Here is a 26,588-nt window from a genome sequence, read left to right on the forward strand (position 1 = left end):
CCAGAGACGCTCTAGTCCACGTTTGGCCTCAGGGACTTCTTTATGCCTTCCCTCAGTTTCCCCTGATACCGAAACTCGTACAGAAAGCCATTTTGTTGGGTTGCAAAATGATCCGCATTTCCCCCTACTGGCCTCTACAGATATGTTTTTTGTTTCTGCACCATTACCTTCTCTATCAGCCCTGGACTCTGGATCCCATTCCAGACTTATTGATTCATCTTTAGGCGGGCTGCATCAATCCCTCCAAACACTGCAGCTCACAGCTTGGTTGCTCCACTTCCAACCGTAGCCAGGCTTCCCAACATTTCCCCGGCCGTACGTGAAATTGTCTCCTCGCACAAGTCTGCCACTAGAAGGACTTGCGCAAGTAAATGGAAACGTTTTTCTTGTTGGGCAGAGGCTAGGAACATTGATCCCTTTTCAGCCCCAGTCCATGAAATCCTGGAGTTCCTAGCAGAACTTTTTCATTCTGGGTCCGCTTTTGGCTACAATCGGGGTTAAATTAGTGGCCATTTCTAACTTTCATGTTGGTTTCTCTAATGCAAACATAATGTCTCATAAGCTATGTAAAGCTTTCCTAAGAGGGACTGCTCTCCTGAGATCCCCTTCCTCCTTTGGACCTAAATTTGGTACTAACCTCCTTAATTTTGCCCCCTTTTGAACCTGCAGCGTCCTGCTCCATTAAGTTTCTATCCTGGAAAACTCTTTCTGGTAGCTATTACTTCAGCCAGACGCGTCTCTGAACTTCAGGCACTATGTCCGTCGTCCTTACTTAGTTTTTCATAAGGACAGGGTAGCTCTGAGGATTAATCCCTCTTTCCTTCCGAAAGTCTGCTCAGAAAATAATTTAAACCTATAGATCTTCCTGTGTTTTTTCCCAACCACACTAACAAGGCAAAATACAAATTACATCAATTAGATGTTCAGACAACTGCATTTTTACCTGCATAGGACGAAGGACATAAGGAAATCGGACCAGCTATTCCTTTCCTATGCTCTGGGCAAACAGGGTCGTCCAGTCTCCAAAGTGACCTTATCCAGGTGGTTGTCTCACATTATTACTTTCATTTACCAATTGAGAAAGTTGCCTATCGAGCCAAAAGGTCATGCCACTAGGGCTTTGGCCATCTCTGTAGCTTTTCAATCTAGGTTGCCAATGGATTCTAAGTGCAGCCGCTACGTGGGCAAATCCTCATACCTTTATTTCTCATTACAAACTAGATATGGTCTCCAGGAGCAGAGCTGACTTTGGTTCCACTGTTCTGAAGAGTCTGTTCCAATGAGCTGCCCGGGATTGTAGGTGCTAGGGACGCTGTTCCAATCAGCAAGAATGAAAACGAGATAGACAACCCAACGTAGAGAAGTTATGTACCTACCATAATGTTCCATGTTGTCTTCATCTCTCCTTCTTTCTTGCGTCCCACCCTCCGACCCCCTGTCCTATTGGATCACGAGGAGTTTGGTTTCACTGGCTGAGTGTTCTCTGGGTTGTTTCCTCTACTGACTTACAGTATGACAGGTTGATTCTCTGGCTATGTCTGGGGTTAGTTATTACAAACGAGATCTGGGTAGCTAGTGCTAGGCATCATGGGATAAGGGGTAGCCTCGAGCCAGTAAACAGCTCTTGAGCTATAGAAGATGGCATAGTCGCAGCCGAGGATCGGCTCAGATCCCAACCAGCAAGAAAGAAGGTGAGATGAAAACAACTAACATGGAATGTTATGGGTAGGTACATAACTCTTTTCCTATCATACCTTGCCTGCGCCTATAGTTCCTATGGTGGGCAGAGATATGCCACCAAACCAAGGGACTGCCATTCACACCACCCCCTGCCACCCAGACCCTAACTAGACACACATCACTTTATGCATAGGGGGCTCATCTGGCAGGAAAGTGCATTCAGGGCAAATGTAGCCCAAATCAAATGCACCTTCACATCAGTCAAAAAGAAATGCTAGCTGTACAGAATGCACAGACAGCCTTCAAGGACTACCTTCATCCAGGACAATTGCTGATAGACTGACAACACCACAGTTATGTGGTACATAAACAAGCAGGGGGGTACACATTCCTACCCCCTCTGCAGACTACCAAGTACAACTACAAGCTCAATTCCTGCCCGGAAAGCAGAATGTTCTGGCAGATGAACTAAGCAGAAATCTCATGGACCCTCACGAATGGAAACTGGAACCACGGATTTTCAACATGTTGAGACACAAATGGGGGAGCCCAGACATAGATGTTTTTGCCTCACCCCAGAACTACCAGTTGGGCAAATTTTGCACAAGAACTCCTCACAAAAAAGCCTGGAAAGTTGATGCTTGGTCCTTCAGCTGGAAAAACCCATCAGTCTATGCCTTTCCCCCTCTGCCTTTGCTCACCAAAGTTCTACTAAAAGTCAAACTGGGCAAACCAAAAATGATTTTGATTGCTCCAGACTGGACACGCCAACACTGGCACCCACTCCTGCGCAGTGTCTCACATTGCCGTGGCACCTACCTCAGACACCTTCCTTACTGTCTCAGCAGGAGAACCAAATTCTGCACCCTCTGCTCCAAACATTGAATCTTGCAGCCTGACTAATCACTTAAATTCACCCTTAGCATCCCTCAGCAAACCTGTGATAGATGTCATTTTGGAGGCGAGAAGACCTAGTACTTGAAGAAAATCTTACGCTGACAAATGGAAAAGATTTCTTACGCTGACAAATGGAAAAGATTCTGTGCCTGGAATCAATCTCAAGGGATGAGCACAGCAGTGCCCAATTTACCTCAGATTTTGCAATTAACGGAGATGCTTCACAAGGACCTGTCTTTTTTTTCCATAAAAATCCATGCCTCTGCCATTTCAGCTCATTACAACACAACCCCCCCCCCCTTTCTCTCATCCTCTTCTAAAGCAGTATCTGAGGGGCCAAAACCTTGAGACCACCCAGGAGAGCTCCAACCCCTACCTGGGACCTTAACTTTGTATTGGAGAAACTCACTCTACCTCCTTTCGAGACAGCTGCAACTGCAGACTTAAAATTTATTTCCTGGAAAACCGCCTTCCTTTTAGCAATCACTTCAGCTAGAAGGATATTTGATTTACAGGCCCTTATGGCAGTGGAGCCTTTCATCATCTTTCATGCGGACAGGGTGTCACTCAGGACCAATCCATCATTCATGCCCAAGGTGGTATCCAGTGTGGCTCTTAATCAGTCCATTCATTTTCCAACTTTCTTTCCTAATCCGCACAACAAGGGAGAGCGGATTCTGTATTCCTTGGATGTACACAGACAACTTAGATTTTACTTGGACAGGACTAAATCTCGAAGAAAATCTGAACTGCTGGTAGCATTTGCTGCAGGGGCAGAGGGGAAGGCTATTTCAAAGCAAACTATTTCTAAATGGATTAGCCATTGTATCCATTTCTGTTATAAGCACCATGGAAAACCTATCCCCCAGGGGATCAGATCTCATTCCACCAGGGCTGCATCTACTTTAGCAGCCTTTCTCAGAGGTATTCCTACCAGGGATATTCTAGAAGCTGCTACCTGGAGTTCAGTTCTTACTTTCACCAAGCATCATCACTTACCAATTTTCTTTAAATCCAGAGCTGGCTTTGCCACTGCTGTTTTGCAGGGCCTTATAGTGGGTCCTAATGCTGTATAAATCCATCCTCCCAACCTTAGCTTTGGGAATCTACCCAAATGTAATGACTGCAACAGTGAAACATGGTTAACATAGTACAGTTGTGTAGACTTACCATAAATGTAGATGTTAGTGTATTCACTGTTGCAATCCTGGTTACCCTCCTTCCAGCCCACAGCGGATCACAACCTTCCACAGAAGGCACACACACACCTAGGGCCAATTTAGAGTGTCTAATCCACCTACCGCATGTCTTTGGGATGTGGGAGGAAATGCACGCGACCACAAGGAGGACATGCAGACTCCACACAGAAGGCACCCCAACCGAGGATCGAACCAGAGAACCTCTTGCTGTGAGGCGGCAACGTTAACCGCTGCACCACACAGACCGTCTGCCATCTGGGCAAGAAAAACAGATGTAATGGCGTTGGCTGCATGTTTTATACCCCTGATGACCTGACAGAAGGGACAGCAACCGACGCAGGACCCAAGACTTTGTTAATAAGGCCGACTGAGGGCAACCTGTCAGTAGATTACCCCAAATGTAATGACTGCAACAGTGAATACACTCCAACATCTACATTTATGGTAAGTGTACACAACTGTATTTTTTCTGGTAGGGATACCAGTCTTCCTGAAGAGATTCAAGATTCTGAACCTGATGTAGGGTTTTTCCCCTGATTTCTGATTCAGACTCCAAGAGTTTTCCGATTCTTCTAATAGTTTCTTTTAGAGACTATTGCTAGAATGTGCCAGTCTTTCAGTGTGAGAACTCTGTGGTATCTTGGTCCCTCAAAATAAGAGTTGAGGATTTTTCTAAATCCTAGCCCCAGTCTCCTGTTCTGTCTACTTTAGAGGATGTGTATTACTGCTTGCAGATGTTCTTCATCTCCCATTGCTGCAGTCCTTACATATGGGTAGTCCGCTGTCCTCGGTCGGCCCGAATACCAAAGTATTAGGCTGACGTCTGTCACGGCGCTTAAAACTGACATCAGGATGTCAGGGTACAAAAGCGCATGACCGACGTCATATCCTCAGTCTTTTTTGCCGCATGGTCCGATGCAGAAGCAGCGTTGCAAGTGCCGTTCGGCGTTCTGAAATTTTTCGAGTTCGGAGTTTCAGACCGAATCCAAGTTGGCTAAGTACCCCGTTGGGGAATATTTTGGTTTTTTCTTGCCTCAGTGTATTACCGGATGTCAGAAAAAGTGAATAACTGTATTTCTTGTGGGAAGCAGATACCGCATAGTGATTATCATTCTTTGTGCATTCCTTGTTTGGGGCCTGAGCACGACGTTGTCGGGTGTCGCTTTTGTGCTAGGTTCAATAAGCGCACTATTAAGCGAAGGTTAGATTGTGCTAGGCTGGTCTTTGGTAAGCGGTGCAATTATAATATGCCGTCGGACTCTCCGGCGCCCGCTTCTGCGAAGAAGCACAAAGACAAAACAGTTAAACCCAGGCAAGATGAGTCGTCCGTTCCGGACGCCGGTTCTTTAGAGGCTTCAGTGGAACCGGTGGTTCCGACGGAGACTTCTCTGGAGTCTCAGGGGGAGACTTTGATTTTGCAGGATGTGGCCTCTCAAGAGGCAAGTCAGGCTGAAGGGGCTTCTCAGGTTACTGTGCTCCCCTCCCTTCCTAGGGTGGTTAGGCCCTCTCCTTCTGTTTCCAAGGCTTCTCCCAGAGGCAGGCCAGGTTTAGCTTCTGTTGGTGTCACTCCTAGTTCAGCAGGGTCTATGCCTAAGAAGCACATGCTTAAAATGGCAGAAGATTTGATTACTCTGATTAGAGGTTCTTTGCCCCCTCCTGATAAGAGGCCTAGGGTGGAGCCAGAGTTGGGAAGTTTTGAGCAGGCTTCGGATGTTTGAGTCTTCGGCTGAAGACTTGCAGGAGTACTCTCCTTATTCTGATTCTGAGGCAGATGATTCCACTCCTTCTGCTTCTCCTCCAGAGGATTTTTCTTTTTCTGAGACACTTCATTCTATGAGGGAACATTTTAAGTGGGAAGGTCAGGACTTCTCTGATTCTCGGAAAAGGCTTAGGGAATTTTTGCTTTTACCCCAACATAGGCCCTTGGCTATACCCCCTGTTCTGGATGTTGTGGAAGATGTGTTTTCAGAGGCTTCACTTAATCCTGATTCTCTGCCTCCTGCGCCTGTTAAACCGGATAGGTATTACAGGGTGCCTGAGGCTCATAAATATCTTTATAAGAGTCCTAGGGCGGACCCAGAAACTATTAGTCAGGGACCTAAGGGTGTCAAGGCCTCTGTTGTAAAAAAATCCGGTTCCTCTAGATAAAGAGGCCAGAGCTTTGGATAGATGGGGAAAGAAGGTCTATACATCTTCTACCTTAGCTATGAGGGCTTTGAATTGCCAGTTTCATATGTTGAAATATCAAAACTTTCTTCTTTCTCAATTGAAGTCTAAGGTGGATGCTCTGGCGGAAGGCATTGAGTGTAAAGAATTACAAGATTTGGTGCATGTCTCTGAACAGGTGGGTAAGCATTCATTACAATGTGGTTTTGATGCTGTGCAGGCCTCGTCTAGGGTGGCTGCCACTGGTTCAGTTCTTCGCAGGCACGCCTGGCTGAAGGATCAGAATTTATCTGACCATGTTAAGACAAGGATTTTGGATGCTCCTTTGCAGTCTGATGTGTTTGGTTCACCTGTGGAGTCAGTCTTGAAGAAAATGGAAGACCAGGCTAAGTCTATGCAGGCTGTTAAAGATTTTTTTGCAAGTTCAGCCTCCGAAGTTTAGTAGGAATTGGCCTGCTAAGGGGTGGACGTATCCTTCTTATGATTCTCTGTCTAGGGGTAGATCTAGACGTGGTAGGGGCAGAGCTCAGAGTTCTTTCAGACCTAGAACAGGGAGTTCACCTGCACAATCTTCGGGTGAGGGCAGGGGCCAGTCCTTTCGTAAACAGGCCCAATGACCTACTTTTTCAGCTGCCAGATCCTTCTTGCCTGGCAGCACCTTTGGGAGGAAGGTTGGCACTCTTCAAGGAAAATTGGAATTTGATTACCCAAGACAAATGGGTATTGGATATCATACACCAAGGTTACAAGTTTTATTTCCATACCTTGCCTCCTTTCAAAGGCATGCCAGACGTTCCTCCTCAGCAAAGACTAGAGGCTCACAAACAAATTTCTCTACTACTTCAAATAGGGGCCATACAACCTGTCCCTCTGCCAGAAGTGGGCCTAGGATTTTATTCTCGCCTGTTTCTAGTACCAAAGAAAGGGAACACGTGGAGACCAATTTTGGATTTATCTATCCTCAACACATATCTGGACATTCCCAAGTTCAAAATGTTGACGTTACAACAGCTTTTACCTCTGCTGGGCAAAGATCACTGGATGGTGACTCTGGATCTCAAGGAGGCTTACCTTCATGTTCCTATCAGGCTCAGTTGCAGGAAGTATCTGCGTTTTCGGGCTGGGACTTTTCATTATCAGTTCTCTGCGTTGCCCTTTGGCTTATCTACTGCGCCCAGAGTGTTCACGAAGGTTCTGGCTCCAGTGGTAGCTTTCTTCAGGCTAAGAGGAATACAAGTCTATCCTTATTTGGACGATTGCCTGATTCTGGCCCAAGAAAAGGACGAACTTCTTCATCATTTACAGTATGTGATGGCAGTGTTAAGATGCCTGGGGTATTCTGTGAACGAAATAAAGTCCAGTCTAGTACCCTCTCAGGACATGTGCTTTCTGGGTGTGAGACTGAATACAGCATCCCAGATGGCCTTTTGACCCCGGACAAACAAAAGAATCTTTCCCTTTACTTCCACCAATTGTCTCGTCAGTCCAGGCTGACTGCAAGGACAGTCCTTCAAGCCTTGGGGTTCATGGCATCTTGTATTCTGGTACTTCCCAATGCCAAACTGCATATGAGGAAGCTACAATGGTATCTCAAAATGTATGGACGCAGCACTGCCAAGATTTGGACACTGTCATTCAGATAATACCTTGCATTCAAAAGGAATTTTTGTGGTGGGCTCAGGAATGTCACCTAAACAAGGGACTCTCTGTGACCCGACCAGAGGAGAGTCAGATTTTAACGACAGATGCCTCAGACAAAGCTTGGGGAGCTCATCTAAATGGAAAATGGGTACAAGACACGTGGCCTGCCAGACTTCAACATTTACATATCAACTTGAAGGAGATGTTAGCAGTCCAATTTGCATTGATAGCTTTCAAGGATTTACTTCTTCCAGGGCAGGTGTTGATTCAAACAGACAACACAACTGTCATGTGGTACATCAACAAGCAAGGGGGACGCATTCATATCCTCTATGCAGACAAGCAATGATTTTGTGGGAGACTGCTCTCAGTTTACAGCTAAATCTTCAGGCAAGGTTTCTGCCAGGAGCACAGAACTCCTTAGCAGATGTGTTGAGCAGAGAAATTATGGATCCCCACGAGTGGAAATTGGATCCTCATGTATTTCAGAAATTGACAGTGTTATGGGGAACTCCAGACATAGATCTGTTCGCTTCTCCACTGAATTACCAGCTGCCAAAGTTTTGCACAAAAAGGTTTCATCCCACAGCTTGGAAAGTGGATGCTCTCTTATTCAGTTGGAGCAATCTTCACGTGTATGCCTTTCCACCTCTGCCTCTCCTCCCAAAGGTACTCCTGAAGGTCAGACAGGACAAGCCAAACATGATTTTAATAGCTCCGGATTGGCCTCGACAGCACTGGTACCCATTACTGAGAAGTCTGGTACGGGAGCCTCCATGGCCTTTGCCTTAGATTCCTCACCTGCTATCTCAGGAAAACAGTCATTTACTCAATGTCAAACTTCACTCTCTACATCTAACAGCCTGGCATATTCTGTTTTAAACCCTGGAGGGTCTCTGCTTCCACAACAAGTTTTGAATGTTATTTTGGAGGCCAGAAGACCTAGTACAAGGAAAGTTTACGCAGATAAATGGAGGAGATTTTTATTTTGGAGTACAGCAAAGGACTTTGATGTTTCTAAACCTAATTTAAGTGTTGCTCTTCAATACCTTACTGAGTTATTGGACAAAGGTTTGTCCTTCTCTATAAAGGTTCATGCTGCAGCGATTTCTGCTCACTATGACTGTGACCCACCATTATTTTCTCATCCTTTGTTTTAAGCAATTCCTTAGAGGGGCAAAGAAAATAAGACCCCCACGTAGAGCTCCTACTCCTGCTTGGGATTTCAATTTTGTGTTGGAGAAACTCACTCTACAACCTTTTGAGCCTGCAGCAACTACAGAGTTGAAATATTTATCATGGAAGACTGCTTTTTTGTTGGCCATTATCTCTGCGAGAAGGGTTTCTGAATTACAGGCCCTTATGGCGGTTGAGCCTTTCTTAATTTTCCACAAGGATAGGGTGTCTTTGCGTACTAACCCTTCTTTTATGCCTAAAGTGGTTTCTAGTGTGGCTTTAAACCAAACTATTCATTTGCCTACTTTTTCTGCAAACCCCCAAAATAAAGGGGAGAGGATTTTGCACACTTTGGATATACACAGACAGTTACGATATTATTTGAGCAGAACTAAAGGGTTCAGGCAGTCTCAGCAGTTGTTTGTTTCTTTTGCTTTGGGTTCTCAGGGCAAACCTGTTTCAAAACAAACTATTTCTAAGTGGATTGGTTTTTGTATTGCTTTCTGTTATTCCCATCATGGTAAGGAGATTCCAGCTGGGATTAGGCCTCATTCCACTAGGGCTACTGCCACTTCTACAGCTTTTTAAGGGGTGGCTACTAAAGATATTTTGGAAGCAGCTACTTGGAGTTCAGTGCATACTTTCTCTAAGCATTACCACCTTCCACTTTACTCTAAATCTAGGGCTGGATTTGCCACTGCAATTTTACAGGGCATTTTGGCAGCCCCTAATGCTTTATAGTTTTGCCATCCTCCCTTACCTCTGCTTTGGGATTCTACCCATATGTAAGGACTGCAGCAATGTGAGATGAAGAACATAGTACAGTTTTGTACCTACCATAAATGTAGATGTTCGAAGATCCACATTGCTGCAGTCCAATTTACCCTCCCTCCTTCCCCTCTGTAGTGAGAGGTGGTGGTGTGGTTCGGATTGTACATATTGTAAATATGGTTAGTGCAGGGGTGGTTGGTTATTTTTTGCTGTTTTTTGGCTTTGGCCTTTCTTGTTAGGGCCTTCTGACATCTGGGGCAAGAAAAGACTGAGGATATGACATCGGTCATGCGCTTTTGTACCCTGACGTCCTGATGTCAGTTTTAAGCGCCGTGACCGACGTCAGCCTAATACTTTGGTATTCGGGCCGACCGAGGACAGCGGACTACCCATATGTAAGGACTGCAGCAATGTGGATCTTCGAACATCTACATTTATGGTAGGTACAAAACTGTACTTTTTCCTTAGTCAGCCAGCTGTCCAATGTACAGTTGATCTTTATAAAATTTTTATGCACTATTCCCAAACCTAACCAGCATGCTACAGCTCTAGTTGATTCCACTGCTGTTAGAGAAGCTTTTTTTTTCTTTTCATATGTCCTTCTCAACAGCCCTCCTTTTCAGTCTTCTAAGGCATTTTCCACTTCCTCATCCAATTTCCGCAAAGTTGCAGAATAAATTCTCAAAGGTAAACTGATCTGATGTCAATATTCACTCCATCCTTGACTGTGGGCTCTCTTCCAAGCTTCGGAACTGACTGCAGTTTACTTCAGTTCGTGCCTTCCAAACTCTTGAGCTAGACTCTACCCATAATTCTCCTCTCAAAATTGCCTTGGATCTTGTTTGCCGCTTCGTGTCAAACGTGTTCAACATTCTCTTGAGCCTTGGCTTAAGTTTTTTCCTATTTAAAATATTTCTGGATATTTCTCCATTTCCCTTCCTATGGTTTCTGCTTCTCCTTAGTGTGACTGTATTTTTCCTGTTTTCTATACTGCCATTGGTTTTCTATAGTACCATTGTTGGTACATCCCTTTACCTTTTTAAGGTATATTTTACTTATCAATGTTGGCGTTTCCTAGCTTTTTTTTCTTTAAAAAGTTTTTCCTTTTCTGTCACTGTGTGACTGTTTGCATTATGACTGAAAAACACGTTTCTCCAGTTAAATCCTCTAAAGGCACCTCTGGATTTAAAAGGTGTCAGATGCTAGGATAAAATGTCCAATTCTGATGGGCATACCCTGTTTGGGGAAAGTCCACTTGCAAGAAAGTTCCTCAATTTGCCATGTTTTTTTCTACCTGTACTCAATACTTAAGGGACTTCTGAAATCTGAGTTTGAAGAGGCCATTTCTGGGTCCAAAACTGAAGCCAGCAATTCATCTTTTTCCACTAGTTAGAAAATACCTTCACGTCCAAGTACCTCGGAACCATCCAAGAAGGTTTCGTGCCTTCAGTGCCAGAGTCCTTCGGCACTGAAAGGTGTAACTGACTTCCTCTGCACCCACAGATTTCAGTCCCGGAACACTCAAAGCTGCATTTGCTTCTAAGGACAAAATATTCACCAACTATTGACATTTTTAAGGACAGGCCACCAAGCCCCTTCCTGAAAGGCCCTAGGTCTCCAAATGCCTTGATTCAGTCCACTGAGTCTCTCTGAAGCCAACAATGAGACTGGTGGATCAGCTCCTGACAGCGAGGGGATTGTCTTCTGTCCCTAGCCACTCTGGCGTCAGAAACAGCCTGTCTGACACCACCCGTTCCTCCTCCAACTCCTGTTGAGTCATTGGAGCTCTCTGTTCAAACACTCCCGATGTAGACTGTTCTGGAAGCATCCTCTTCGGTACTGAGAGCTGCCTTGAGCTCCTTCAGGCTTTTGGTACCAGAGGCCTCCCAGGGTCAAGACTCTCTGGCCGGGTCTGACGTGCATGGATTGGTTTCCTTCGGAGCTGTCTGTGTCCTTTGGTGCTTCAGCCTTTATAGAATCGACCCAAGCTTCTGTTTCTGGGTTGCCTTCTCTGTGTGGGGTGTGACCCTGGTTCCAAGGGAGTCTATTTCAGTTCCGGGCTCCCATCCTTCTACAGGGTGGCCGGCCTTCCAGATTATGGAGAAGGCTTTGTCCATTGGGGACTCGGCAGTCTCTGCTATCCCTGTCGGGACACGTTTCAACATCTGCTCGACCTGAGCTGCCGTCCATCTCACCCCCAGGAAAGACCCCCTGAGGAAGTACCTGTGAAGTGCAAGCTGAAGCACTTGGCCTCCCTGGAGGAGTCTCTTATCAAAGATGCTGATTTTGATGAACGGGCAGGTTCCCCTAGGTTGCCCCAGATTCCTTTGGGGGACACCCTAGAAATCCTGAAACAGAGGGGTGTCCTTGTCTTCCTTACAGCCTTCCTCTGAAGAGTCTGTATACCTGGAGGCTTTTTGTGCTCAACCCTATACTTCTTGGAGATCTCCGCCCACTGGCGATCTCGTCAGATTGATTGCTCAGTGGGCATAGAAAATGCCAGACTGCATCGAGCCCATCCCCAAGAGGCCTGATTGTATCCCATCAACCCCTAAGGACAGACCACACTGGTCCTAAGGCATACCCATTGATGCTATGATATGCCATGAAGAAGGAACTTTCCGATGAAATTCAGACTATCCATCCTAACAAGGAGTCCAGGACTTTGGATAGGTTTGGAAGCTTGTTTATGCTTCATCCGTCTCTCCTAGGTCTTTAAATTATATGGTGCACTGTACAAGATTAGAGGGATCTGATCAAGGAGCTCTCTGATACCCTCTCAGGAGCAGTGGCTGAAAGGCTACAGGACAGTTACTTGTCAACTAGCAGCCCTTGATGCGATCTCTAACTCTTCCATGCGGCTGGTTGCTCACGCAGCTGAAGGGACTACTAGAGCAAGTGGGTTCAGGTATAACTATTGGAAGGCACTTCTGGATGCGCTTGTGACTTTGCGGAGCCATTTTGTCAACTCTCTCCGTTTGACTGCTCTACCCTTTTTGGTCCCAAACTAAAACTTTAGCCAAATGTGAAAAGATGGCAAGACCCTTCCTGCAATAGCCATACGTTTCTCCACTCCTTAGTGGCCTTACTCTAGGAACCAGAGAAGTGGGAGACTATGGTTTAAAAAATCCAAAGGGCCTTTCCAGGATTCACATGGCAAAGACTTCCCCAGCACAGAGTGGGAAGTAATGGAAGATGCTGCCCTAGTGGCATAAGTCTACCACAAAACCAGGGGTCCAGAAAATCTTTCTCTGATACTTTATCAGCACCCCTGAACAAGCGGACTGATTGCCCTCCTCTGGAGGCAGTCTAATGACTTTCTCTGCACCAGTCTGCCTGGCAAATGTTAACTACGGACAAATGAGTGCAGGGAGTATTATCCAGTGGTTACAAAATTCCACTATCACTACCCTCAATAACCCAGAAAACTCCTGGATGTTCCACCCAGTCACAGGGAAGCAGCAATCCTAGAAATTCAAAAACTGCTAGAAGTCATCCAAAAAAGTCCCACCAGATTAAACAGGATCCAGTTTTTACTATGGGTTCTTTTTATTGTCCAAAAACAAGGGACTGAAGACCCATCTTGGATCTCAGCCAGTTCAAGGCAGTTTAGCAAACAAAATTCCGGATGGTCCCTCTACAGTCGATACTTCTATTGTTGGAAAAAGTGATTGGATGTGCTCTGTAAACCTCCAGGACGTGTATTACCATGTAAAAATGGACAAATGCTCCTAGAGGTTTCTGTGCATCCGGCTTGGAGCCATTCATTTCCAATTCAGAGTGCTGCCCTTTGGAGTCGCCACAGCCTCCAGGATGTTGAAATGCACGCCAATGTTTGCAGCTCATCTGACTGCAGGGTTTTTGTTCCATACCTCTTTAACTGGCTCCTTACTGCTACTAGGTGTCCGAACGGGCAAGAGATGCACACTACACCTCTGTACATCTCTAGGAATAACAAATTTTGAATAGTCAAGCTTACAACCTTGTCAGCAGTTACTTTATCGGAGCCCGCTTGGACACTCACAGGAATTATTTTTGTCTGTCCAGAAAGACTACAGTGCATCAGATTCAGTCTGTCAAATTCTGATAGTTCCAGCAAAATTAGTCCTAAAAGCTTTGGGCCTCAATGGCAGCAGCAATAACTCTTGTCCCCTTAGCAAGATATGACATGCAAATCCTGCAATGGTTACTTGTCTCCCAATGGTCTCTGATTAATCAACCAATGTCTTACCTAATTGTAATTACCAATTGCTGCAACCAGGATCTTTCGTGGTGGCTCCATTCCAATCCGATTCTCTTGGGGTGACCTCTCTTCCACAACACCAAGCCATAGTGTTGACAGATGCTTCCCAGATAGGGTTGTGGGGGCATTATCTGGGAAGGGCAGTCCAAAGCACATGGTCCCAACTAGAGGCCAACTTGCACATCTGTTTTCTGGAGAGGAGGGCAGTGTTGGCATTGCAAGCATTCCTGGATGTCCTTCCTCTGAGAACAGTAGCAATTCAAGCTGACCTGTCAGGAATATCAAGCAAGGGGGAACCAGTTCTTGCCTATTGTATCAAAGCCCTCGGTTTGGCAGTGGGCAAATTTTTCTTTCTTCCAACCGCTTTCTCATAGCAACGCATATTCCATGGAGCTCCAACGTGATAGCGGACAAGCTGAGCAGTGCTATTAAGCCTCACAAGTGGTCACTCGGACCTGTAGTGGCGAACAAGATTTTGTCAATGGGGCCACCCTTGCTGTGATCTTTTTGCCTCACCTTTGAGCAAGTGAAGTTACTTTGCCCTAAACCCTCACTGGGTAAGTCGCCCAGAGATGTTCTGCTTCATGATTTGCCCCCCCCCCACACACACACACACACACACACACACACACACACACACACACACACACACACACACACACACACACACACACACACACACACACTCTTGATTAGAGAGCCAAGAGGACTGAACTCAATCCTCATTGCTCCTTTTCGACAGGTTTGGTTTCCCTTCCTCTGGCCTTGTTGCCTTTGGAAACCATGGATTCTGGACCCAGTTCCAGATCTGCAGTCACTTCCTGAAGGCATGGTTCATCTGAATGTCCATCTTAAGCTTACTGTGTGGCTTTTACAATTCCCTTAATTGCCAGGCAGTCTGGCTCATCATAAACCTTCAACTAGTAAACTTTATCAAAGTAAATGGGAAAATTTGCGTACTGGGCCGTTAAACTTGAGACACTTACTTGAGCCCAGTTCATAAGTTTTTGGATTTCTTTGCCAACCTCTACCGATCTGGTTATTCTGCATCAACAATTAACGTTCATCCAGCAGCAGTCACAAACTTGTATGGGATTTGATGGCTCATCTTTAGTCACACAAACTTTGCAAAGCATTTTTAAAGGGACTTCTGACAAGACCGCCATTTAAAGAACTCAATTTAAAGAACCAATTCCTCAATTCCTCCTTGGGATCTAACATTAGTCCTATAGTGCCTTACGTTGTCTCCCTTTGAACCATTAGCAACATGACAGTTTGGAAAGCTTTATTTTGGTGGCTATTACATCTGCCAGAAGAGTATCTGAACTTCAGGCCTTATCCTGCAAACCTCCATACTTAATATTCCACAAGGATAGGGTTGCCCTTAGGACCAATCCATCCTTTTTACCAAATGGATTTTCAGAAGCTAATATAAATCAGACATTTCAATTGCCAGTCTTCCCTAATCTTACCAGTAAAGGGGAGTATTCCATCGTTTTCTAGACTTCCTTTCTCAGAGGGTAAAAATTTGATAGTCTGTGGATTTCAGAAAATCTAATCAATTTGTTGCATTTTCTTTATCTGTAGGTAATCCAGTTTCGAAGGTGACCTTGGGAAAATGGCTTGGGGACTGTATTTTGTTAGTCGAAAGGGCTCCAACTTCCATGCCCAGTTAAAACCCATTCAGCTAGAGCGGTGGCACCTTTTACAGTTTTTCATGCCAGACCATCCTTGGATGATTGTGTAACAGCCAGTTGGTCTTCTGCACATACCTTTATCACTCATTACAAATTGGATCAGGTCTCTAGGGAACTTGCATTTGGTTTGATGGTACTTGGGAATTTTCTTCTGTGAGCCCTCCAAAGACTAATGTAGCTGGGACTCTGTCCCACAGTCAAGGATTGGGTGAAGATTAGCAATATTAGATGAACGTTATGGTAAGACGTAGCTTCTTTTTGTGATTTTCACTAATCCTTGACATCACCCCTTCCCCAACCTGAGACTTAATGGAACAAATTTTTCATGGCTGTATTCCTATGACGGGCACATATCTGGTTGCTGATTCTCTTATTAGTATAACTTCTGTTTGCCACTGTGTTGTGAAAACTGAGGTAATTTTATTGGTTTAGCCTAGCTTAAAAGTTTGGAAAGCGTGAGCAGAAGTAATCTGCAGTCTGTTCTGAGGCCACAGTCAAGCATTAGGGAAGCTTGACAACACTGAATATTACGGTAAGACAACTTTTCTCAGAAATGGTGAGGGAGCTCCAAAAAAGTTGTGAACCTCCCAAAACCAAGGACAGTCCAAATCTGAATAACCCTTCAAGTGATCTTGTGATCCCCCCCCCCCTCCTCCCACCCTGACTCTCTTCCAAAAAGTTTGAATTTCCTTTTTCCACTTATGGAACAGTCTCAGACAAATGGGTTCTGAAAACCATTCAAGGTTACAGATGGCAGTGGGAGGAATTTCCTTCTTTCCAGGGGGGGGTCATTCCTAATCGTCCAGATCGCACACTTGTTTCCACTGGTTCATCACATGCTGTTCGAGTGATGGAACCAGTTCCTCCTTCCCAGGTAGGGAAGGGTGTTTTATTGAGAAATTACCCTAATGCCAGTGACAATACTTGAGACCATTCCTGGATCTTTCCTAAAACTGGTATTCACATTCCAAATCTCTTCACAACTGGTTACCCTTCCACTTTCATGACCTGGTAACAATAGATTTGAGCATTTTTTAATCTCATCTGTATTCATTCAGACTTCAGATATTAAGGCTGTGTCTGGAAATCTACCTTACCGTTTGGACTATCCACTGTATCAAGCGTTACAGCTATCTAGCTTCAGTTGTAGCTCATTGCAGGCTACAGGATATCCACATTTTCCATATTTAGATGACTTATCTTTGTAGAGTCTTTTCAAAGTGTGAGGTATCTTTTAAGAGATCTTAGAGTATTCAGAAGTTTTGCTCCTTCACACAGTTCTTGGAATGTCAACTAGACACCGCAGTTAGTTTTCTTCCCCAGGGGGAAGTAAATGTATATCTAGGTCCAGTTCTAAGGTGTGCCACTCAGACCATAATCACTTTGAGCGAATACCTTAGGATTTCAGGTCTCATGGCATCTTCTCATGATTCCCTTGCAAAACACCATATGAAAAAGATACTGCTATTTGATTTCTCTGATCATCCCAGCACAACTTTTCTTTAAAAAAAAAAAAAAAAAAAAAAAAAGAATAGTGCTGGAGACTACATATATCCTTAAATCAGTCTTGCCTTCTCCTATCCTGCCCTAAAGGAGTCGGCAGACTCTAACTTTGCTTGGGGAGCAGTTTCAGGAGGCATAAAATGCTGGGGTGTGGGGGACACTGGAATGATGCAAGAGCTTAAATATCAAGAATGTACTTACCATGATCAAGACACTGTGCTGTGAATTCTTTGGTCTCTGGGACATTTTAAAGTGGTAAGACTATCCGTCATGTGGTACATCAGCAGACAAGGGGAAATCAGGTCGTACCCCCTTTGCAGACTAGTCATGCTAGCTTGTGATGTAGCTTCACAGCAGTCTCGCATTCTAGGCATTCTGCATGCCATCGGAGCATAATTGTGTGGCAGACACGGTTGAGTGTAAACTAGATCAGGGCGTCTTCAAGATTTGCCACGTTTCTGAACAATTAACTGGCAAGTTTCTTTTTTGGCCTCCATATAAGGAGGCCTGTAAGACGAGAATCCATTTTTCTTTGAGCAGGAAGGTTTCTTATGTGGCTTTCCACCCTTTCCACTAATATTTAGGGCACTTCTGAAGATTCACAAGAAATTCCCAAAGATAATTTTGACTCCCTTCTCACCCTGGCAACCCTGGATTCCCTTTTGGATATGGTCAGGGGCAATTACAAGCTTCCTTGTATACTGGATCTACTTACCCAAGCACAGGGGTATTTGATGCACCCCAACATCAATTTCAGTTTTCTAAAAGGAATTAAGATCATTGTCAAAGCAGTCACCTGTTTACTGAGGACATGCAAGTACTATTGGAGGCAAATAATAAAGGATGTTATGTGATCCTATCTCGCCTACATTCTGACTGATGGGCTCTGAGCCGATCCCTCGGCTCCGACTCGGCACGCTTATGCTATAGAACGAGGCCTCTAATTGGCTGAGCTATCTTTATCCCAGGATGCACCACCACTAATCCCCCAGATCTCGTTTGCCACTTACAGAGCTTGGACGTAGTCTCAACATTGGCTGGGCTAAGTACTATATTTATAGTCTCTTTTCCTGTCAGTAGTTCACTCATTTCAACCCAAAAGCTGTTTTAACTGCTATTTTTTGTGTACGAGTGTGTTTCTTGTTGTTTCATTGAGTTTTGCTTAAATTTTCCTGTCAGAGAAGGTTCCGTTTAAGTTAGAGTGGCCTTTCCCAGTACTAACTACTTTAGTGGTTGTGTGTGGGTCAAGTACCCGTTTGAGTTAGAGGGTCTTGACCCTCCTTGTTTTTCCCTTTCTTTTTCTGTGTAAAAAAAAAAAAAAAAAAGTTTTTCAGTTCAAAATATTCTGAGTTACTGGCATACTTATTTGTACCTGTGTCTTAAAGTTTACTGTTGTGGTCTGTTTTTTCTTGTACAACTATGTCTAAGGAACATAAACCCTCCGGGTTTAAAAAGTGCACGAGGTGTGGGTTCAAAATGTCCATAACGGACGACCACTCCTCGTGCGTCTATTGTCTTGGCGCCAAACATCTCCAGGAATCGTGCAGTGTATGCCATGCGTTTTCCTCCCGAGTCCTCCAGGAGAGAAAAAACAAATTAATCCTCAAAGGATTAATCAAGCCTTCTTTCGAGGAGGCTTTATCTTCCTCTCAGTCTCCTTCTAAGAAGAGGAAAGCGCCGGCTCCGACCAGTCAGTCGGAACCAACGGCTAAAAAAGCTAAGCAGACTTCTCCATCGGCTCCACGGACTTCTGAGCCGAGGTCAGAACGGTCTGCCTCGATGCCTCCAGCCTCGACCCCTCTGGTTTCGGAGCTGAGGTCTGGGGCATCGAGAGGCGGGTCACCCTCATCGGCTCCACTGATATTTGAGCCGATAAGGGTCATCGGCTCAGACACTTCCCCCTCGGAGCCGAAGTCCTTATCGGCGCCGAGGGAAATTTCCTTGAAGGTTTCCTCGGAGCCGATAATTGAGTCCTTTCGGAGCCGGTCCCAGAGCCCTTCGGAGCCGATGGAGAAATCGGTTCGGGCCCGATCGGTATCCTCGATCTTCCAGGATGTCTGATTCGGACATCGACAGGGTACTCCTTTGACTCTTCAGTCTCCGGTGTTCCAAAAGATGGTTTCGGCTCCAGCCCATTTGGCTTTGGAGCCGATGGTCCACTCCCTTACTGTACTTCCTCCTCCAACAGCTTCGGCACCGTTGGAGCAGGTGTTGGTGGAACCAGTGGAGGTGTTAGGGTCAGGCCCGACCCTTACTCCGGCTCCTGGGTCGGAGTTCAGTGCACGGACTTCTTCCTTCGGCCCTGGGGGGGAGGCTTCGGGATTGATACCTTCGGTCCCAAGTCTCCCTCTTGGTGCGTCGGTGGCGGGAGTACCGTCCACTGTCGTGGCCACGGAGGGGGGACCTTCCCAGGATTCTGGTGGTCCCGCCTTCAGGGCTATGAGGAGTGCTCTAGCCAAATCTTCATTGGCTACCTCCACAGTTTCCCCAGCTCCTTCCCTACATTTGTAGACTGGGTTGTTGGCAGTTCCCCTGTCCGCAGACAGCGGAGCCCCTGGGCCTCAGGTTACCCCCGCTGGGGTTTCTCCCCCTCCTGGAGGTCCTACTGAAGCCTCTTCGGAAGAACCTCCCAGGAAGAAAACATGCAAGAGGAAGCACGTTGACTCCCCTGACGAGTCTTTGACATCTGACACCGATCTCGATGATGCAGAGGGGTCCCCCAAGTCGTCCTCGGATGATGTCTCCTTTGCAGACATCCTGTAAGCCCGAAAACAATGAGGTGGCTGGCAGTCCAAACCTCCCGCTGCTGATGAGTCGGTGTTCCTGAAGGCCTTCGGGGCTCAGCCCTCCGCCTCCTGGGTGTCTCCGCCCTTCGAGCTCTTGGATTTGATCTGTTGAAGGGCGTGGGAACACCCGGACTCTGTGGAACCGGTGCCCGCTCGTCCAAACAAATTTCTTTCGGCGCCCCCAGATAGAGTTCCTTACAAAAGGTGTGGCTGTGGATGCTATGGTGGTGGCATCTGCTACACAGCAGGATGTAGCAGAGGCTTCTACGTCCATCCTCCTAATAAGGAGTCTAGGAGCATGGATCGGTACGGCAAGCGCACCCTAAGTTCAGCAGCCTTTACCCTGAGGTCTTTGAACTACCTGACGCACTTTACGAGATTCCAGAGGGATCTGATTAAGGAGCTATCCGATACCCTCTTGGGTAACCTGCCTGAGGAGCTGGTCCAGACGGTTGGATCTCAGCTGGCTACAATGTCATCCATTTCGAACTCGTCCATGAGGCTCATTTCGTATGCGGCCGAAGGGGCGAGTAGAGCGGCGGGTACAGGCATTGCTCTACGGAGACGAGCCTGGCTCCGCCTGTGTCATTTCGCGGAGGCCTTCAAGTCTTCATTCGCCGATGCCCCCTTTGATGGGTCCTCCCTGTTTGGGTCCAAGGTGAAAGACGCACTTACCCATTGTGAACAGGAGGGTAAGACTCTGACTGCCGTAGGGGCACGATTTTCCACTCCCTTTCGGCCTTATCCCAAGGCTAAAAGAGGAGGGAAGATGTGGTTCCGGAGATCGCAGAAGTCTTACCCCTCTCAGCAGGAAGGTTCCCCCTCCAGAGGCAGAGGAGGGGGAAATTCATCAGGAAGACGCCGTCCCAGAGGCGGCAGAGGCCCCCGCAACACTGGAGACCGCGAGTCCTTTCGTGGCTCTTCAGCTTTTCATAGTCCCTGAGGGATTGCCCGACTGTGCTGCTCGAGCCAGTCGGGGTCGCCAAGCACCTAAAGGCCTGGGAAGGGATCACTCAGGACCAATGGGTGCTTCGAATTATCGCCGGAGGTTACTCCATCCCATTCTGTTGTCCCCCCCCCTCAGTCCAAAAGAATCCCGGACCCGCCACCCAGTCAACGGGATACCACAGCCATAGAAATTTCAAAACTGCTGCAAAAGGAGCCATCCAACCGGTCCCGCAGACCAGATCGGATTAGGGACTTTTTTGGTGCCAAAAAAGACCGGGGACTTGAGGCCCATTTTGGACCTAAGCAACCTAAACCGTTCAGTCAAGAAGTCCAAGTTCCGAATGGTCACTTTACAAACCATTCTCCCATTGTTGGAGAAAGGTGTTTGGATGTGCTCCATAGACCTCAAGGACGCGTATTACCATATCAAAATACATCAAACGTCCAGGAGACACTTGCGCTTCAGCCTAGGAGGCAGTCATTTTCAGTTCCGTGTGCTGCCCTTTGGTCTCACCACAGCCCCCAGGGTGTTCACCAAATGCTTGGCAGTAGTGACTGCTCACTTGAGGAGTCTAGGATTCCAGGTGTTTCCGTACCTAGACGACTGGCTTCTAACTGCCACCTCCAAGCATCTACTTCTACGGAGCCTGCAAGCCACAACATCACTGGGCAATTCCCTCGGAATCACCTTCAATTGGCCAAAGTCTGTGTTACGGCCATCTCAAAGAATAAGATTCATAGGGGCAGAGATGGATTCAAACCAGATGCGGGTCTATCTACCTGCAGACAGAATTCAGATCATACAAAATCAGGTTCGAGCCTTACTCCCCAGGTCCAAAGCCCCAGCCAGAATGGTCATGCAGCTATTGGGATCGATGTCTGCCACAGTTCTGCTAGTTCCCTTGGCAAGGTTAAACATGAGAATCCTCCAGTGGCTTCTTTCAACTCAGTGGTCCTTTCAGGAACTCCCTCTCAATCATCTAATATGGATCACAGAATCTTGCAGACGGGACCTTCGCTGTGGCTAGTGTCCTCCAATTTGGATCAAGGACGACCCTTTGTTCCTCCTCCGGCTGCCACTTTGACCACGGACGCCTCCCAGACGGGGTGGGGTGGGGGGGCATTCCCTGGGCAGGTCAGTCCAGGGCAAATGGCATCCGGAAGAGACCTCTCTCCACATCAACATCCTAGAAATGAGGGCAGTACTCCTGTCCCTTCAAGCCCTTCACTATTACCTCCCTCAGGGCGTAATTGCTGTTCACTCAGACAACATGTCAGTTGTCAGGTACCTGAACAAACAGGGAGGGACCAGATCCTATCCTCTTTGCAGAGAAGCGATGAGGGTCTGGGAATGGGCAGTCTCGACCAAACGCTTCCTAGTGGCTACTCACATACCGGGCAAATCCAATGTCATAGCCGACAGGTTGAGCAGAACCATCCTCTCTCCTCGCAAATGGTCTCTGAACATGACTATTACAAGACAGATTTTCAGCGAATGGGGAGTTCCGTGCTGCGACCTCTTCGCGACTCATCTGAATGCGAAGTGCAAAGATTTTTTCTCCCTAACCCCGGCTCCGGGGAAGAGCCCTATGGACGCGTTAGTCCATCCTTGGCCCACCGGCCTGCTTTATGCCTTCCCTCCAGTTCCTCTCCTACCCAGGGTAATTCAGAAGGCGTCTCTCTTAGGGAGCAAGATGATCTTAATTGCTCCTTACTGGCCTCGTCAAGTCTGGTTTCCCTATCTTCGGAAACATGCTCTGGAAGGTCCATGGTTCCTGGACCAGGTCCCAGACCTACTGATTCATCAATCGGGACTACTACACCAATCCCTACACACTAAAATTGACGGCCTGGCTCCTCCTCTTCCGACCATAGTCAGGAGACGTGCACTAGACCCAGATGTAGTGCACATATTGTCTTCAGCCCACAAGTCTGCTACGAAGAAACTGTATTCTAGCAAATGGAAAAGGTTTGCTATCTGGGCTCAACTCCGGGGCCTGGACCCCATTTCTACTCCCGTGGCAGAAGTACTCAAGTTCCTGACCTCTTTTTTCAACCAAGGCTCTTCTGTTTCTACCATCAAATTACAATTGGCAGCGATTTCTAATTTTCATGAATCCATAGACCCACCCTTAATGAGCAACAGGTTGTGTAAGACCTTCTTGAAAGGTGCTGCTCTATTAAGACCTCCGGTTTCTCATCCTGCACCTCCATGGGATCTCGATATAGTATTACGTGCCTTGACTTCTTCCCCCTTTGAACCGGCAGCTACCTGTGATTTAAAGTTTCTATCATGGAAGACAGCTTTTCTAGTGGCAATTACTTCAGCCAGAAGGGTTTCAGAACTTCAAGCTTTGTCAGTGAAACCCCGTGCTTGGTTTTTCATACAGACAGGGTTTCCCTCAGACCAAATCCTTCTTTTGTTCCTAAAGTCTGTTCTACTTTATGCTTGCAACAGTCATTAGAGCTCCCAGTTTTTTCCCCAAAATACTACAATAAAGCGGAATTTATTTTCCACACACTAGATGTCCACAGGCAGTTACGTTTTTATTTGGATAGGACCAAACAATCAAGGAAGACAGATCAGTTGTTTGTGTCCTTTGCAGAAAACAAATTGGGCAATTCGGTCACAAAGGTCACTATTGCCAAATGGATCAGGGACTGTATTACTCAAGCTTATATTTATTCTAACAAAGAGCTTTCCACCTCTGTCAAGGCTCATTCTACAAGGGCTATGGCTACTTCGGTAGCATTTCATTCTAAGCTTGCTATTAGTGACATTTGTGCTGCGGCTACATGGTCTTCCCCGCATACCTTCATTTCTCACTACAAATTAGATGTGGCATCTAGAGGACGAGCTTCATTTGGTTCCACAGTGCTCAGGAGTGTTTTCCAATGAGCCACCCGGGATTTAGGTGCTAGGGACGCTGTCCCATCAGTCAGAATGTAGGCGAGATAGGATCACATAACATCTTTTAGTTATGTACTCACCATAACTTCAGATGTTTGGGATCCATCTCGCCTACATTCCTAATAACACACCCTCCTTCCCCCTTCCTTGGAGATCAGAGGATATCAGAAGGTCCGAATCCTGTTTCATCTTGAAACATCTAACAATGTTGTATAATCAAGCTGTGCATGTGTGCATGAATGCGGACAAACAAGATCTGGGGGATTAGTGGTGGTGCATCCTGGGATAAAGATAGCTCAGCCAATTAGAGGCCTCGCTCTATAGCATAAGCGTGCCGAGTCGGAGCCGAGGGATCGGCTCCGAGCCCATCAGTCAGAATGTAGGCGAGATGGATCCCAAACGTCTGACGTTATGGTGAGTACATAACTAAAAGTTTTCTGATTGGTGCCATCAACATAACCAGCATCCATTCAGGGCTAGTTTTACAAGATGAGACCTGATGTCAAGTTTTCATGCTGTCTTCAACTGATGGGGTTTTGATCCGAACCATTGGATCCAGCTCTGCTGTTGCAAAAGTTTGTGGCAACTTAACTCTCAGGCATTCTCCCTAACCCAGAATGCACCAGCCCCAATTACTTCAGATCTAGTTTGCCGCCTCCAGTGAAAGACTTGGTTAGTCTCTTGGGCTTCAAATTTAGATGTGTTTTTTCATATTACTGTTTTATTTCTTTGTCCTTACGTTCACTGCTCTGGTATTAACGGATGGAATTCTCTCCTGTGGAAGCATGAACAATCCAGCCAGTCTACCAAATACCTTCAATATTTGCTCCCTCCCTCTATTCCTCTAGTCTTGCATTCTTGGATGTACAGGTTACCTCTTGGGTTTCTTGGACTGTTCCTACTGGAGCATTCAGTTCTGATTATGGTAGGCCTGAACGTCACCTTTATGCCCTACTCTACACAACGAGCATTTGGGTGTTTGATGTACCTTTTTAAAATCGAGTGGTAGGCTGGACGTTTAAGCTATCGTGGCAGGGAATCCCATCTGAGTACTGCAACAGTGAAGGCAAGGAAATCTATTGTCATGTGCAAGATTTTACACAACTGTACTTTCTATGGTTTCAGATTGTTTTGTATGAACTAGCATCCTCCGTGAAATACTATATATAGTATTTTTTTCTCCCTTTCCCTCTTCTATGCTTGTCATAGTTCGTAACTACCTTTGTAGGTAACTTTTCTCTCCTTTTCCCTTTTTTTGCTTAAACTTTTATAGTTTCTCTGATAGTTTTACGAGTTGGTCTCAAGTTAAGATTATTTTTTTTTTTTTTGAGTTACTGTGATTTATTGTAATTAAGAGTTGCCTGTTAAGATGTTGGGAAAAGATGTTAGGCAGGCTTTAAAGTGTGAAACTTTGGTCAGAAAATACCCTTTTCTAACTACATTTTGCATGTACTGTCTTAAACCCCTTTTTCTCCAAGAAAAGTGTTCATTGTGTCATGCATTCAACCCAAGGTCTCGATGCAGGAACAAATTAATACTGAAGGGTTTACTTCTGTTCTCCTTCAGAAGCTGTAGATAAAGCCTCGCTAAATAAAAATGGAGGGAAATTTCTCCCACTTCTCCAAGCACTTCCACTGCTTCTTCCAAGTTTTTGGAGAAGTCCTTGAAAAGGTTTTTCTGCTGCATCTGTTAACTCTGATCCAAAGTAAGTCAATCTGTGGATCTGATTTCATCCTGTATCTGATGCATGTAAAGAAGCAATCCTTGGATCTGATTGTCCCTTCAGATCCAAACAGTTTAATTTAAACACACCTCAGGTCATACTTCTCTCCAGTCTGGCACAGACCTCGTGATATGGTAGTTTTACCCAGAATGGAATACTTCCCCTCTGGACCCAGTTCCCTCCAGAGTTTTCCTCCTCCTTAGAGGCCAAGATCTCCTTCAAGAATGTCCACTTTCTCTTCCAGAAGCATTATTGAAGACTGTGGGAAAGGTTCAAGAGAAAAATTCTATATGCAGAGACCTTGATCCTTCTGGCTCCTACCCCTTTGCGTTAGGCGATCCATACTTCCATTGCTCAATTTCCACTTAATCCTTTCAAGGTCTCCAGAGCCCTTGGATCAGGGTTGTCTGTGCCAACCAGCTTTGGATCTGAGAATCCTTTTGTCCTCTGATCCAAGGCTTGCTCTGAACTCTTCAGTTGTCTAATCCAGAGAGCTCTTGGAGCTGGTTCTACCCTGTTAAGTCCAAGGTGCTTCACTCTACCTGTAGGGTTTCAGAACAGTCTCTACATTTTAGAGCTTCTGCAGTGGTCAGGTTGGCTCTGACTCCAGCCTCAGGTAGACTGTCCTCTGGCAGGGAGGGACCAGGGATCAGAAAGTTGCTGTATCTGATCCAGGGTCCTATCCTTTGCTAGGGTGGTTTGCCTTTGCAGTCGTACAGAGCCCTGTCTGCACACCTGACTAAGATGGTGCCTATCCCCTTGAATCCTCTGTCTGCATCTGTACAGTATCTATCCGGAGTCTCAACTCCTCTCAACTGGGACAGGTGGTACCAAAGCCCCATGTTTCCCATCAGGGTATTGCCCATTACTGAAACCTCCTCAATTACCCTGCTGTGGAGGCCCCTAAGAAAAGAACATGCAGGAAGTATTTAGAGTACCCTGAATTTGTCATTGAAGATGCAGGTTTTGATGAGGTGAAAGGGTCCCTGCAGTCGCCACCTGATGTCTCATTTGAAGACGTCCTGGAGGTCCTAAAACAGAGGTGGCTGAAATCTACTCCTAGAGGCATTCTGTACCAGTTCATTTACCTCCTTGGTGAACTTTTCCTGCTGACAAGCTCATTAACTTGATCTCACAGTGGGCATGGCAGGATCCAGACACCAGTGAGCCAATCCCCAGGAAGCTGGGTAAAATGACTGCTCCAGAAGATAGTTTTGGTTCAAGGGTGTGCCTGTTGCCATGGTCGT

At 46.1% G+C, this 26,588-nt stretch overlaps 1 protein-coding gene across 2 annotated transcripts in view; it reads left to right on the plus strand.

Moving 5' to 3' along the window:
- SPDYC (speedy/RINGO cell cycle regulator family member C) overlaps positions 1-26,588 on the plus strand; it is a 688,680-nt gene that overhangs the window by 288,112 nt on the left and 373,980 nt on the right. The gene's annotated exons all lie outside the window — the stretch shown is intronic.

This window comes from Protopterus annectens, chromosome 6.part1, assembly GCF_019279795.1.
Source record: "Protopterus annectens isolate FY-2018-M chromosome 6.part1, PAN1.0, whole genome shotgun sequence".
Taxonomy (NCBI): Eukaryota; Metazoa; Chordata; order Ceratodontiformes; family Protopteridae; genus Protopterus; species Protopterus annectens.